The 15,742-nt window shown below is 49.7% G+C and overlaps 1 long non-coding RNA gene across 1 annotated transcript in view; it reads right to left on the reverse strand.

Moving 5' to 3' along the window:
- Positions 1-1,566: 1,566 nt before the first annotated feature.
- The window catches only part of LOC148054335 (uncharacterized), a 33,661-nt gene continuing 19,485 nt past the window's right edge, over positions 1,567-15,742 (reverse strand). The window contains exons 2-3 of the long non-coding RNA XR_015707355.1: positions 5,054-5,218; positions 1,567-2,314 (exon numbers count right to left, since the gene is read on the reverse strand). This is a non-coding gene — a long non-coding RNA (uncharacterized LOC148054335). The remainder of the gene's footprint in view (positions 2,315-5,053; positions 5,219-15,742) is intronic.

Consider the following 15,742-nt stretch of genomic DNA (forward strand, 5'->3'; position numbering starts at 1 on the left):
GCCCACCTCTGAGCGCCTGGTGCAGGCAGCGGCTGCAGAGCCTCCCACGCCTCTGCCTGCACCTCTGCCTGTTCTCCCCTCCAGCCTCCCCAGGGCACGGTCCTCCCTTCAGCCCCCTCTGCTCAGGGATCAGCCCTGCAGAGCCACCCCAGCCTGTCCGCACATCCCCTCGCTCTTCAATAGATGCGAACAAAGCAGCTAACGGGCGGTACGCACCCTGCCAGCCCAGCGTGGGAGAGGACGGCTGTCACCCAGCACGTCTGGTGGCATTTAGCGCTGCAGGAGATGCACGGGGAACCTGGCTCCAACCTCCTTTTTGAGCAGCTTCCCCAGTCAGTGCTGAATTGCAGCTTGCCGGCTGCACAATGCCTCTCTGGGCTGTTGCAATCCCCACCAAAGATGCTGAAATTATCTCACAGGAGGGTTTTACCATACCAAGTTTAAACTCCTAAAAGAAATTTTGCTTTTCCCCCCTCCCTCTCTCATTTTTTTTAGCTGCTACTCCAAACCCGTGGCCTAACCTCCAACTACCATTTTGAGAAAACAAACTATAATCAAAGTAATTACCACCTCCACTTCAAACATTACATTATCAAGCTAAGCAGCTACCCATTGAAGACAATTAATCTGGACACAGGCACCAAAAGAAACTGTCAGCAATTAGAAGTGGAAGCACACCTTTGTAGTTAATTGGGAATATTGCACCTCTGTTACATATTTAATTAGTTGGAGTGTGTCCGTTCTCAAACATTTTTCTTTTAAAATGATACCTGAAATTAATCCTCCCCCCCCCCCCTTTTCTTTCCTGTGCAAAAAAATAAAGGAAATAAAGTGTGAGTAATCTGCAACCTGATTCTGGCATTTCCTTAGGTTGCAGCTTATAGTGTGTACACAGGAGTTTATAGACCTCTAAGAGATAAGGAGGAAAAGTTCTGTTCTTTCAGAGCTTCCCTCTTTTTGTTCTTAATCTGATTTTAAGACCTTGACTCTGCATTTTCACACTTCTCCCATAAATCTCATTTTCTTCCCGTTTCCCTTGGGATTATCAGGTGATTGAAGGGGAGGGCCCAGGAGCTGAGCTGGGCACATACTGCGATACATTCATTTTAACACTTATTTTACAAATGTTCTAAATTTTATCTTTGCATAATGATGCTGCTTTGCATATCTATAGACGCTTTCATCCGATGATCTCAGTACATTCTGCCTACTGTTAATTAATTCTCAAAACACCCTGGTGAAGTCAATAGAAATGCTTTATTGGGGTAGTTTTTATCTAATTTGTAGGAGGGAAGGGTAAACTGAGACAGGGGGAGACTGATGAGGCGTTTACAGGCATGGGACAGCAGGACAAAGCCATATTATAGAAGCTTTGTCCTTGCAAACCCTGTAGACAGAGACACGTCACAGTCAACATGTCACTTGGTCCAACAGCTGCACATCCCTGGTTACCAAATAACCAAGATTTAGCCTCAGCATTGTGTTAAACGGGATGCATCCCGACCCACGAAGCTGTGCTCAGCGACTCCGGTACCCACAGCTCCTCCAGACCGCCTTCCCCCGTGGTTTCATGCCAACACACCCCTCTCAGCACAGCCTGGATCTCAAATGCTCTGCAAGATGTACATACGGAGCATTTCTTTGCTGGGGGGTCTTTGCTTTTGTCATCCTTGGCACCGCTTTCCAAACACTCTAAAATGAAAATATTTTTATACCCAGAAGGGCCTATTTTCCATCACCTCAGAGCAGCGTAGACCAAGAATAACTTTGCTGAAAGCTAACAAATACGCACACTGGCTCAAGGCAAGAATCAGCCTGGCAATATACTCCTGCTTGCCACGAACAGAAAAACATCACAGGGCCCGTCTCTAACCCCGGCCGTGACGAGCATCGCTCCCGTGCCAGTGAAAGTCTCAGCATGGGTGGCACACGTGGTCCTATCTGCCAACTCCAGCTAGCCTTGCTCCAGCTCCAAAAGAAAACACTCTGCCAAAATCCCATCACTTCAAGCAGAAAAATCCAGCCTGGAGAAATTCAACGTGCCTGGAGGTCTGCTGGAACAAACCACAACAACAAACCTGCAGAGAACCGAGCTGGCAAAGCCAGGAACACCAAGGCAGCTGCCGTCCTTTCTGCTGCCCTTCAGAAAATCTTGCCGGCATTATCAAACGTCATCGGCTCTTTTGGAGCATCGTTACAAGAAGCGACCACCCTGGCTGCGAATCGGCTGCTTCATTTTGTGATTTGCTGGAGCAAAACCATCCAAGTTACAACTCAGGTTTGGTGATGGGAGGAAATATCTCCAGCAGTTGAGCTGATTGATAAAAAAAAAAAAAAAAAATCACAAATTCACTTTTCAAGTTGCCTGAGGACAACTGCACACTTTAAAGGGAAAGAATTGCGTGGGTGAGTCCGTATTGCTCTCCATCCTTGGGCAGGAGGCAGTTCAGAAGCTCGGGAGGACCCTGTTGAGGTTATGTCTGTGTTTGCCTCTTCTCCCATCTCCAGGTAGCAGGTACAGCTCATCAAACACACTATCTTCTGGGGATGCAAGCAAATGAGACAGATCACAGAAACTACCAGTACCATTAGGTCATTGCAATTTCAAGCCGGCAGCAGCATGAGCTATTCAGTGTAGCGGTGATATCATTTAGTGCCGTCGGCCGAAATTCAAACTGCGTTGAAGTCAAAAGGAACGTATCCACCGGGCTTTGGATCAGCCTGCAAAGCACATGGAGCGCGTGGGCGCTTTCTCTTTTTGCCAGGGACACTCCAAGCAAAACTCAACCTCCTTCTTCCTTCAGCTGAAAGAAAGCATCAACAGAAGACAGAAATTTTGGCCTGAAAAGGAGCCAAGTGCTGCTGAAAGCTGGCCCGTGGTCCTTGCACTGAGGATAATGAGAATTACTGAAGTGCCTTTGAAAAGTGTCTTGAGATCGTGCCATCTTATGTCCGGCTGTAACAGAGGGATGCAGGAACAGCCAGACTCGGAGCAGGGCAAGTCTCCAATGCTGACCACGAGGTTGCAGTCTCGTCCTCCCCACTGGCTGGGCATCTTGGGCCATTGCAATGCAGCACCAGAGCCCTGAGCCTCTATGGGAGACGCAGGCTGTTAGGCTGCTCTGGGAGCTGTGCTGGGTACCCGGGGCTAGGGAGCAGGAGAGGTGCAGTGGTGGGAGGGAGAGGGGGGTCCTTGTCTCATGAAAACCATCCTCAAAGGACCCCCGCTATGTACTACGTCCCCAACTGGACCCTGACACACCATCCCCGATGAACAAATCGCATGCACCCCCTTTCCTCGCAACACACGTCTCTTGTATGCAGCAGAAAGCGGGTATTTGAGCCATCCCTTAGTCAGTCCACCTCCGATAGCCCGTGGTATCAGCTGTTGCAGGCAAAGATGCAAAACCCCACCTATCAAATCAACCCCCTTTTTGGAAGTTATAGCATAATCTGCTCAAAGGATAATTTCCATCTTGTCCCCTCCTTTAGAGTTTAGTGTGTGCCCTAAAGCAGGAGGACTTAATCTCAATTCCAACTCTCATAGATGCTTTTAAATCCTTGCTTTGTAGCTCTGGCCACTCTAGCAACTTCCTATGATAAAGGGAAATCTCTTTGCTGGAGAACTGCGCAAAACAGCTTGCCTGAAAGGCGGCCACGCGTTTGCGTGCTTGACCTGCTTTTCTCACAACCTGAAAAGACCCACACTAGAGGCAAACCCAGCACATGGCGACAGTCCCCGCTGCAGCGTGCCGGGTACACACCAGCGGCTGCCTCGGTACAATTCAGCTGTGGAGAGGTGATAGGGGCGAGAGCCCACTGTGCTAAGGGGGTGCAGGGGGAGAAAAAAAAAAAGCTTTTCATATTCTGCTACCAATTTTGTTTTTCTCCCAGGCTGGATCCTCTTCCCAGCCCACCCACGGCAGGCAGCTCGACCCCGCCGTGTGCTGTTTTCAGGCAAACAGCTGGGGAATGTGTGCAGCCAGGCAGGTTTTATGTACCAGCGTATTTGGGGGGTTGCCAGCCACTGACTGCATCCTTGTTTCTCCCCTCTTTGAAGGAGAGGTTTTCCATGGCACAGAAGTGAGAGCAAGGAGACCAGATGCTCAGGGACATCCTGAAGGGCTCCGGGGCCAGGTTTCACTTGTTGCTTCAGGCACCTGTCGCATAGGGTGGGCATTTTTGGATGCAGGGTGCTGAGGGCTATTTCCTGGGGGTGCTGAGCACTTTCAAAACCCAGAAAAGTGTGTGACCCATGCAGCCTGGGGAAATGAAGGTGGGGACCCGAGCAGATGCCCCTGGCCACGTTAATCAGTGAACGCTGCAGGAGGTAAGGGTGGTAAAAGGTGTTGTGTGGATGAAGAGAAGCGGATGAGAATAAATGCAGGCTGGGAACGCAAAGGCATCCCTACTTCAGAGCAAAGTCCAAGTGCTCTGGACCAGGATCCCCACGGGAATAAAATGGGATCAAAATCTTAAGTACTGTAGGATGGAGCGTGGTTTCTGAAAGAGGATTACGAGGCCGGAGGCTCATGACCACAGGGGCTGTGTTTGATGACTCAGTCCCTTCTGTCCTGCATCATCAAACAGCAGCATCTGTTTGCGTCCTGCAGCCCGAGTAAAGAATTCTCCTTTTTATATATTAGCACAGCCATGTCCTGCCTTACACACCAGCGCTGGTACAGCCACAGGGCAGAGTATTAATTCTCTCTTAAGCTGGTGTGACGTTCTCATTATAGCAACCCGCTGTCAGCTCCTCCGGGTTGTGCGGCGCTTGCCTTCACTGCTGCAGAGCGGATGGAGCCGGGTGACTCCTTGTCCCATCACGAGGAGCCGAGAGCCGCCCATGACAATTTTCAACCACCTCCTGCCTCTCGCGATGTAGTCACACGCAGAGAGTTGGCAAGGGACAGGGTGGAGAGATGCGACCCTGCTTACGGGGGTCTACCAAGTGGGTAGAGGAATGGAGACCACCAAAAGCCCAAAGGGTTTGCTACTCTGGATGTGTCCAGGATTGCTTTGCTGCACGACAGTGTGTGCAACGTGGACATACCTTCACAGCGACGGCACGTACTGTGTTCTGCTGAGCCCAGGAGCTTCTCCGCACTCTGAAGTACCACAGTGGTAGGACCTCTTCCACCACACTGCAGGGACCGGAGAGTGAGGAAGGGCCCATTGCATTTGCAGAGTTCTGCGTCAGGAAAACGCTTGGCCCCATCTGGAAGGAATTATCAGAAGAGCTGTTTGTCAGCTGCTTCCAGACGGAGGAAGGGCTGCGATTTTACACCACGAGCCTCCCCCAGAATAAAAACCAGACAGGCGAGGAGATTTATTACACACAAACCTCACAGGATTACAAAAGCCCCATAGAAGGAGACTTGCCTGAGAGAGTGTTTTTTAACTGGCATGCAAGAACAGAACAGCCTCGCCAAAATTACCTTGGAGCATGGAAAATGGAGCAGATCCCTGGCTGGATTAAACAATGGCATCAGCAAATGCCTAGTTCGAGAAAGGAGGGGGAAAGAAGGGATGAGGGCTCTGTCTTGAGGACCACCCAGGAGATGAAAGATGCTTACTTGAGCTGCTGCTGAGCCCTGCAGCTTCGGCTGGTGCCTACATCAGTTTCAGAGACCCTGATGACCCCCCAGACTGATCTAATTGCAAATGACTTCAGTGGGATTTGAGATCCCAGGGAGCGGGATCTGGTGTCATTCCTCCCTTCAACAACGATGAGTTTGCATGCGAGAACTCATCCCTAGAGATGACTGTACAGTATTTTCCTGGAGTTTTATACGTCTTGTTTACCTGTTCCCAAATTGCAAGAGTCGTTTTTATTTCTTTGTTGCTAAGTTTTCCACAAAGGCTTTGCTGAAAATCAAAATTGTGTTTGAAACAGATATCGAGCAGGTTTTGTTTCCTGACAACCACACGTAGAGATTCAATTTGTATATGCTTCTCGGTGAATATGTCATACTGTGATTGCTCACACATTAACTGACACAGCAGAGCTGGATGAGAAATGTTTTTTCTATTCCACAAGAATTTCAGAGACTAATAAACACACCAATGGGTTTGAAAGAGACCTTGATGTCTTGTAATGTGTAAGACAAAAGGGTTTACTATTTAATTAGCCAAAATGTTAGACCAAAAAGGATGCTTTAGATTTTGAAACAAGTTAGTATGGAAACTTGTAACTATCATCTTCTTCTCCCAAATTAAAAGGACTTCAAATTGGGAAAATGAAAAGGAAAACTTTGGGGAAACGAAAGACTTTGTCCAATTTTGTTTAACTGAGACTACTCAGGAGACATTTTCTGCCAGAGCCCAAACCAGAAGCTGCGAACCCGATCCAGCCACTCTCGCAGACAGCATCACCCTGACAAATGCTCTTCTCTCGACAGTATCGGCTCACACATTTCCTCTAGAAAAACAAAGATAGCAACTAACTTCGACACACTGGGTACAGACAGAGAGTAAACTTATGCTGCTTATTATCCTACATGCAGGGACATAACTCTCCCCTTGATCTTCATTACAAAGAAAAGGGAAATTCCAACGTTTCAGAGGCTTTGTTATTATCTTGAGTACTACAGCAGCAACTAGAGAAAGCATCTAGCAAGAGAAGACACAGGACGAGTTTTGGAGACAGGGTACAGCAGCTCAGATATACATTGGGTCTGTGAAGTTGAGCTGGAGAATTCGCAGCAGCGAACTTTTCATCTCCCCATCAGCATTCCTGCAGCAGGGAATTGCAGAGTCAGAAAAAAGCAACGGAAAAGGAAGGAGAAGAAAAAAAAAAATCAAAACCCACACTCATTTTTGTGGTATAAACACAAGATTTGCCTCAAACACAAATCTGTGAACAGCTATTTTCACAGCAAGGCTACAGGAGTCAAATTTGCTCCTGCAGTCGCCAGCTGCACCAGGGCCACGTGGTGCTCTGTGGTGGAGCGGGCAGCGTGCCCGACCCCCTGCCCTTGCTGCACCGTGCTGCCCCACACGCATGGAGAGACACACACCTCCCTCCATGTGCCCATTTACGCACCAACACCCCTGCTTCCTTGAATTTTACACCTATCGGGCCCTACTCATCCATGCACTCCTCTTATCCCCCTCTTAGCTCTGCCTGAGCCTCAGAGTACACATTTTTGATGTGCTTTGCACTGTCCCTGACGCACATGTGCGTGCCCATGCACCCGTCTGCTCCCTGTTGCACTCTCCTTGCCATCACTCACACACACGTGCGCGTCTGTGGTTCACAAACGCATTTCTGCTGTCTGCTACAACACTTTCCCCTTGCGTTCGTCAACACAGAAACCTTTCTGCTCCTTGCACTCATCTGTCTCATCTCACTTTCTGCGCACACATCACCAGTGGGCAACCACACACATGAGCAAACCCCAGATGCTCACCAGCACCTCTCTCCCCTCCTCTCTGCATCCAGCGGGGTGGCTTACACAGCAGCCACGGGAACCAGGGATGCTGACGGCTGGCGGTGGCAGGCAGGTGTGGAGAGGGAGAGAAAGGAGAGGAAAATACGTATTTTTGAAGCAAAGTTTAGCTGCGGGGTTAACTGATGAATGATGGCAGGTGCATGCTTAACCACATCCCGCTAGCAGAGCCTTCTTCCCTCTCTGCCCACTGCAGTGCCAATGTAGCGGCTCCATCACAATGAATGCTGTTTCAAGGTTACTTAAGCGATAAATTATGTTATATGCTTAACATCCCTGGCAATAACACCCACCCATGACTTGCTCATCCTCCCCGTTTATTTTCCCTTTGCAGATGCATGGCTGGAAAACCGTTCCAGCTTTCACCTCATTACAGGGAAGGAAGGGCCATTTCCATTCAACAAGCTGCAGAAACAGCTATAGCTCGACAACAAAAATAACAGGGGCCAGATCCTCCACCAGCACAACCTCTTTTTGCTCCGATAAAGTTTTGGGAGCAGTGCTGATGTACACCAGCTGTGGATCTACTTTCTGCAACATATCATGCAAAGCATCAGGAAAAATCCGTAGTGGGTTCAGGCATGAGGTAAAAACCACAAGGGTCAGTGGCAGAGCTGCTAAAGGGGAATCGTTGCAGAGTAAGGCCCCCATGTGCACTGCAAACTGCAGATGAAAAGGAGAAGAACCTTCGATGGCCTGATTCTCCCTCCAGTTTTAAGTGTACATCAAGAGGACCAATCCCAGAGGGCTCGCTCACCCCTTTTCCCCAGCGATTGCAGGTATAAGCAGCAAGTTTCAGTCCTGGAGAAGTCCTTTTCTGCCCAGAGATGGACATGTTCTTTCCAGCACTGAGACAGGAGCTGACCTAATCTCGTACCTCACATCAGCCTCTACACACTGCACTTTGGTTAGATGCATCTAAAAGGGCAACACATCTGCTCCTCCATCTTGCCCGGCACTGAGCATCCCCTGGGGAGGTCTGGTCCATCCGTCCTTCCTCACGATGCCGCCTGGCTCCATCAGTGGCGTTGCCCGACATGCTCTGCCGTCAGACCTTTGCGTGCCAGACGCCCTTGTAGGCAGCTGCACGCAGGATTAAGAGCAACATGTTCAAACCATGTACAATTATGTGCAACTGTTTCTCCACTGCAAATAGATGGAGTAGCAATGGAGCAGCAGTTACGGTCTCGCATTAGTAATTTCCAAAGGACAGTTGTGTGGCCACTGTCCATTACAGCCAGGGCAAATGAAGATGAATGAAAGTGAGCTTGGATGCTCCGTATGCCTCTGTTCATTTACTGGATTATGGGAAACATCACAAGGGAAAATTTGCAAGGGGCAAACAGTTACAGTTTCCACCTGAATCCCAGAAAATAATGCATTTAGCTGCAGCTGCAAAAATCAAGTCACCTGAAATCTGAGTTTTACTGAGTCCTACCTCTCCATTGCTTTGCTGCAGTGGCTCTCAGAGCTCTTATCAGCCATAATCTCCAGCAGCCCTAGATGCGAGATGAACAGCGGCATCCCCAGACTGCAGAGAAACCACTAAGAAATAAAGCCATGATGAAAACATAAATCTGGGAAGACCATTAGGAGCTATCTCAGAGGAATGGAGTACACCAGGTCCCAGCAACTTCACCCGGTATGGGGGGAGGACGGCAGAACATGGAGCTGCTAAGGAATAAACTCTCAGCATCTCAAATAAATCTCCAGAATACAGGAGGCAAAACAAACTTTGTGGCCATACCTGAAAATTTGGCCTGAATTTCCAAGGTCATGTAGTAAATTAGCAAAAACAGGACCCAGGTGTCCTGAGCATGATCCCTTTCTACCCTAATCAGCATGGCCTCACATAACCATTTGTGCAATTGGCTTATTTCACAGAGTGACTTATAGATGCTATTGTAAGCAGATCCAGTCAATTAATTTATTTTCCTTTTGATATACATCTACAATAGAAAGCCATGCATGAAGTTTATTAAACCCGGCTAATTTTCTATCAGTTCTGCAAAATATCGATTCTATGCATTCAGTTATCTGGCTCAGCCTCAACCTGGAAAGGGAATAATTTAAAAACAACAAAAAAGCATCTAATTCCTCTGAAACAAAGCTAATCTGAGACTGCAAAGTGTCACCGTTCTCATGGGCAGAGCCCTTCGATTGACTGAGCCAAAGACAACTCTGTTATTTAGGAGCCATTTGCAAGCTGGCAAATTAAACAAGGCTTTTTTTTTTTTCTAGAGGGCGGGTGGGGGGAAGATGAAACAGCTTTACAGTAGCAGTAAAACATCGAAATGATTTTTTTTCCTGACAGAGCCAGATTCTGCGGGTTACAGGGGCAGGAAAGCAGCATGGATCTGCCATTCTCCATCTCCCCAGGACCACTGCAGGGGCTGAATCCCTGTGCTGTACCACTATTTTGATGTCTCCCTAGGGAGTCAAAAGCACAGCTGGCCTCTACAGGGGTACAGGGCAGGATCCCGACACACAGTGAAAGCGCGGAGGAGGGACCCGGCGATGCAGGGTCCGAGCCGCACAGGAGGGCGAGCACCTCTGCGGGACAGTAGCTTGCACTGCTCCCCAGCACATCCTGCGCAGATGACGCTTCTGAAACCATGAGTTTTTGCAGGTGTCTGGTTCTTGGAAGCACAACTGCAAGTCCTGGTCAGCAGGCAAGTCTCAAGCTTAACCCTTGACTCTCTGCCTTTCTCAGAGCATTTGCATAGTAAAGCCAGAGGCAGGGAGTTTTCTGTCTTTAAATCTTAAAGCTTAACTGATATTCTGCACAAGCAAACTGTTATTGTGTCCATATTGTGATGGAAACCAGCAATAAATGTAAAGATACTACCTAACCCAATATGGCAACGTGTTTTACCACATCAGTCTCAGGGTACCTACACTTGGATTAGCACGTCAGGCCAACTTGCAGCGACTTCCTTTGGTTTAAACTTAACCTGCTGCTTCTCCTGTGCCGTAGGCTGCTCGAGACCAGCTGCGAAGCATCATTGTACAAGACAGAACATATGCACAAGTAAACAAATTAAGGCTATCTCCAAAACAACAGGCCCCTGGCTTCCTGGAAGAGCTGCAAAGAGAAACTTAATCAACAGCAGCGGGTGAAATGGTAAAGGGGAGGAGATGGACCTCTGCTAATGAAGGCGATGCTTTCAGATTGCAAATGCTTGCTCGCAGCATGCGAGGAGGCGACGGCAGGGTCAGTGCCAGCGACACAAGAAGCGCACAAAGCCAGCAATCACGCTGGCTCCAAGGAAACTCTGGTTTTCACAGCACAGAGCAGCCAGTTTAAGCACACGCGGAAAGAAAAACAAGGAGCTGAGCGGGGCACAGGCTCAGCCTTGCCCCTGCCTGTTACGGCGGGCGAGCGCTCAGCTGTCGAGGCCGGATTAGGGCCAGCATCACGGCCTCTCTGGGCCTCCCTGGCTCCCTCCCCAGGGGCTCATTAACGGTCTGAAGTTGCAGCAGTTAAATCAGTTGAATACCAAGACAGTTAAATCTCTGCACACCTCTGCACAGATGCTTTGGTGTCAGTTTAAGCCTGCCTGCCACTGGCTTCACCTTGCGTCTTTAAACGAAGGAGTGCCGACATGGGAAAAGAAAATAGCAGAAACCTTTCCTTGTGCTTCCCAGCTGCAGGCAGGTCCCTCTCCAGCTTCACCCTGGAGCTGAGGATTCTCCTCTGCTAAAAACCTCTGCCTTGACTCTACGGCCCGAGCGGAGTGCAGTTGCTTACAGTGTATCCTCTTGGGAGCTCATGACCAGCAAAATTAAACTGCAACAAAGTTTATTGCAAAGTGTGATAATTTAGCATTGAAGAAAATCCGTATTTTTCAAAAAACACATGCATGTACCTGGCTGTTTGCTCCTCTCTAACCTTTTATTTTTATGACCAGCTAAATATCCCTGGTTTTCTTTCTACCCTGAAAGAGCAAGACAGTCACCACACGTTCTCTTAGCAAGCCTGGAAACCCTCTGAGATATCCCAGGGTCTCTCAGGCCAGTTCTTGCAGCCTGCCTCCTCGCCAGACTCGCCTCCCTTTGCCAAAGCAAGCCACTGGAGAGACAACTGGGAGCCCCAGCTCCTCCTCTCCTCGGGCCCCAGTCTCAGAGCAGAGTCTGGCACTGAAGTCTAACACAAATCCCCCGGTGCGATAACAAGCAGTCAGGGCATCTGAAAGCATGAGCAAACTGCCCACGATTTATTTGGGGTTACGTATGCCATCACTGGGTCAGAGCTGCTTTGCCTCAAGAGGACGCAACATCTGCTCAGAGCTATAAAAACAAGATCAGCACAGTCTGACTTGCGACGGGTCAGTGTGCTCGCACGCTCACAGCCCGGTGCAGGATGCAAACATCCTACAAGCAACCCAGCTCCCACCCGTCATGCACACAGCTAGACCTGGGCAAGCCTGAATTTGAAGGAAGGGCCATTCAAATTTAAAATCAGATAAAAATACAACTCGCACCTAGTCAAAGGCTGAAAGGTGTGAACTGCTTCATTATGGTGTGTACCCTTGCTCATGAACACAGGCTGAACGGAGAGGGGAGAAGTTTTCTTTGACAGATGGCTGCCCACAGACAGAGCTACCAGGTTACCATCACACCTCCGGGTCAAACAGATGTTTCCTTCCAGATACAGATGTGCCAATGGAAGAGATCACTGCCCCAAGATGCTCTTCACTCCCTCCCTGCCAGATGTTCCCAGGCCTACAGTCCTGACAACTACCAGAGAAAAGTGTTTAAAATAACTGGCTAATTTAAGACAAGTATCTCCTTAATCCTAAGCAGTTAGAGGTGGTTTTATGCCCTAGACTACAAAGGTTTGCATAGCTAGTTTATTATATTTTTAAAGCTGCCTTAATGTAACAGCAGAGGCATCTTAGGCAAGGCAGGAGGAAAGCGAGACTCACAGTTAAGTTGGAAGAAATAAGAAACATGTAATAACCTAGATCATATTATTACACAACCTAAAATCCTCTAGAAGCACATGAGAAGAAATCAGTGCCTTCACTACCATAAAACTGGTGGAAGTTCATTGCTTTTTCTTCTTTGCAATTTCCCTCCTTAGCTGGAAGGGCCTGTATCTGGGACTGAAACGTGGAGAAGTCTGATTTTGCACAAAGGATCAGCACCTCCATTTATAAGAAAACAGCACGACTCTAATCCTCTTGTTCTCCCCGGTAACCAGGAAAGCTGCAATTCTTTATTTCTGAGCAACTTTTCTCTGTTGACACACATACACAGGCACACCAGGCCCAGCAAACGTGGAATCAAAAGCCACGGAGGAGCCCATTCAGCTGAGCCCCTGCATTGGTCTGGATGGGTTCCCAATTCACCACATCAGCAGAGTACACCAACACCAATGACCAGTGCTGTCAAGGAATAAATCAGGGAAATTATTCCTCTCTGACTGTTTCTGAGTGACAATATCTGTGCAGATCCCTGAGCATCACTGCTGAGCACAGCCAGCACCCCTTCCCTCTCTTAGCACCCTCTTTCCTTTTACCCTAGCACCATCGCATTTATAACCTCCTCATTTGAAATCCCAACTCTTTTCTGAAGTAGCAAGTTCTCCAATCCAAGAAGGGACCTCTTTGCTCCATTCCCATCTTAACAGAAGGGGAAACCCCAGCCCATTTTGTGTTACAGGAAGCCCACAATACCTGCAGCATTCCTGCTGGCTCCTGGAGTCTGAATGAGCTGTGTCTTATTGCTTTTCCAACCCATGCCAGTTTTCCAAGCCCTCTTTCAAGACAAGCCAGCATCAAGGATGAGCAAGGCAGCTCAAGCTGTACAAGCCTGCATGGCGCTTGCAAAAGGGGCTCTGTGTCACTCAATCATTAAATCCTGACACAGGGATCTGCTGGCTGTGATCTGGCATGTAGTTCCAAAAGTGGTGAGAAGCTCCGTCCACAGCTCCTCCAGCAGCCTGGAAAGCCCATACCTGCCCTGGTGGGATGGCTGCAGGAGGCTGGCAGTGCCCTATGGTGTAGCTGTCATGAAAAAGGGGGTCTCGGAAGGGCTGTGCTGGCACGAATCACACCCGAGCAGTGTAAGATGACAGGATCCCCTCCATGACTACCGGGAAAAGAGCTGCACATGTAGAGAGCTGCCTTCACAAGATGGCTCTGGCACACCACAGTGCCAAGCCGAGATGCAGGTCTGATTTTGGCTCCTGCTGCACAACCCCATCTCACTCCCCGAATCCAGTAATTTTCAAATCTGGGCTTTTGCTTGGGTCTCATCACTCATCAACGGTGGATTGCGGGAGCTAAACTCCTTGTTGTAAAGCAGCAATTCTATTTTCCTCTGGTCTTAAGCAGCTTCAATCCATCTTACTGTATTACAGAGCCCGTGCTGATTGTTCTGCTGTAGTGAGTAATAACAAGTTGTACTTTGCAGATTACCCCAGGGAACCACGCTCCTGACTCTGCCATATCACCGGCTCTGCAGGATGGGCACACATCTGCCCACAGCACCCCCAGAGAGAGGGATGGGGCCGCAGGAATGAACGCACAGAGAATTTGGGGTGGGAAGATGTGGAAGAGCAAAGGGAGCTGGCGTGCAGCTGGTAGCCATGGGGAAATTGGGGTGCCTTGTCCTGCGAGGGGTGAACATCCCAGGTGAACATCATGGGATGGGAGATAAGGAGAGGGTATTGGGGAGGGAAAGTGATGAAAAAATGGGACAAAAGAGAAAGGGAAGACCAGAAACAGCTGGAAGAGCATGCACTAGTGCCATCATGGTGTAACCTTGTGTGGAGAGCTGCTGTGGCTGGGCTTCACTGGCATGGCCTGGAGGAAGGGAAAAACCTTTTCAGCCATGAGACTGGATAGAAGCATTTTTTGTCCCCCAAATCTCCTCCTTTTTTGCACACCCAAATTCCCCTGGACAACCCAAGGGGAGGAAAACATGGTCCCCTGTAAAACAATCCCCTCAGCGCTGCCATTGCTCACTGCAAAGCCCTGTCAGGGCTGCCACTGTGATGGACCACAGGACGAAAGAAATAAAGATAAGAGAAATGGACATGAGGGGGAGAAGATGGGGAGCTGTGGAAGAGGTGTGAGGGGAAGGTGGAGGCGCCCTGTGAGGCAGTGGCCCTCGTGGAAGGATGGAGAAGCTTCCAGAAGGCAACAGCCAGCCTGGGCTGCCTCAGGCGCCTGCCAAGAGCCTCTCCCTTGGGGCTGAGGCACCAGAGCCCCCTGTGTCCGCATGTGGCACCCACTCCTGTCCCCTTTCTGCATGGCCATCATGATCCTGTGCCTCCAGTGGGCTGCTAGCAGCCGTGCCAACGGCACTGGGCCAGGTGGCCTAGCTCTTGCTGCGTGCCTGGGGCTGCCCCTCACCAAGGGCAAGATGGTGGGCGGCCCTGCTCTCAGCTGTGCCCACACAGCTTCCTTGGCCCTCAGCCCCCAGCGCCACAGGGGCGAGGCCCCTCCATCTCAGCGAGGGGGACACGAGATCACCACCAACTCACCAGGCTTTGGGCACGTGGCACCAGGTAGCAGGGAGATCAAGGGAGGGACCATGGTGGCCTTCATCATGGAGGCGAACATGAGGCTCCAGAGGAAGACCTGCCGGGCTGAGCAAGGGACCATCATCCTCCTGGATGAGTGCTGCTTCTGGAATGACATTGTGTGGAACTTCACCCACCATGCCTGCAGGAGCCTCACCTACGATCTAGACCTGCTTTACTATGGTCTGATTCTGCCAGTCTGCAAGGTCAGCAGCATCCTGGTCGCCATGATAACAGGCATCCAGCTTATTGCAAGATGCATGAAGAACCAAAGCCAGAGAGAGAGCAAACAGCAGAGCAAGGAATGGTGGCCAGAGTCTCCCCTCAGCATGGTTTGGGGGACTGCTGACTACCCCGAGTGTGCCATCTGCCTGCAGGTGTATGAGCCCGGTGAGGTGCTGAAGTTGCTGTCCTGCTGCCATGCCTACCACGGCAAGTGCATCGACCTGTGGCACTGTGCTCAGCCCGGGAGCAAGACCTGCCCGCTCTGCCTGCACAGCGTGACGGCGGTAGTGTTGATCCCCTTTGGCGCACACAACAGGGAGCAGAAGTAACCCGGGAAGGCTCACCCAAACTCCCTCCTGGAAAAATCAAGACCTCCCCATACACACTCCCACCAGCTCTGTCTTCCATTCTCCCCACAAATTCAAGCTCCAGCCAATACCATTAAAAAAACCCCCACCATATGGAAAAGTAGGAGTAGGGAATACAGACTGGAAGGACAAATGGAATACTGAAGACATGTCCTTGGCTCTGC

This window comes from Nipponia nippon, unplaced genomic scaffold (genome assembly GCF_047370975.1).
Source record: "Nipponia nippon isolate SJK-2023a ecotype South Korea unplaced genomic scaffold, ASM4737097v1 scaffold_31, whole genome shotgun sequence".
Classification (NCBI taxonomy): domain Eukaryota; kingdom Metazoa; phylum Chordata; class Aves; order Pelecaniformes; family Threskiornithidae; genus Nipponia; species Nipponia nippon.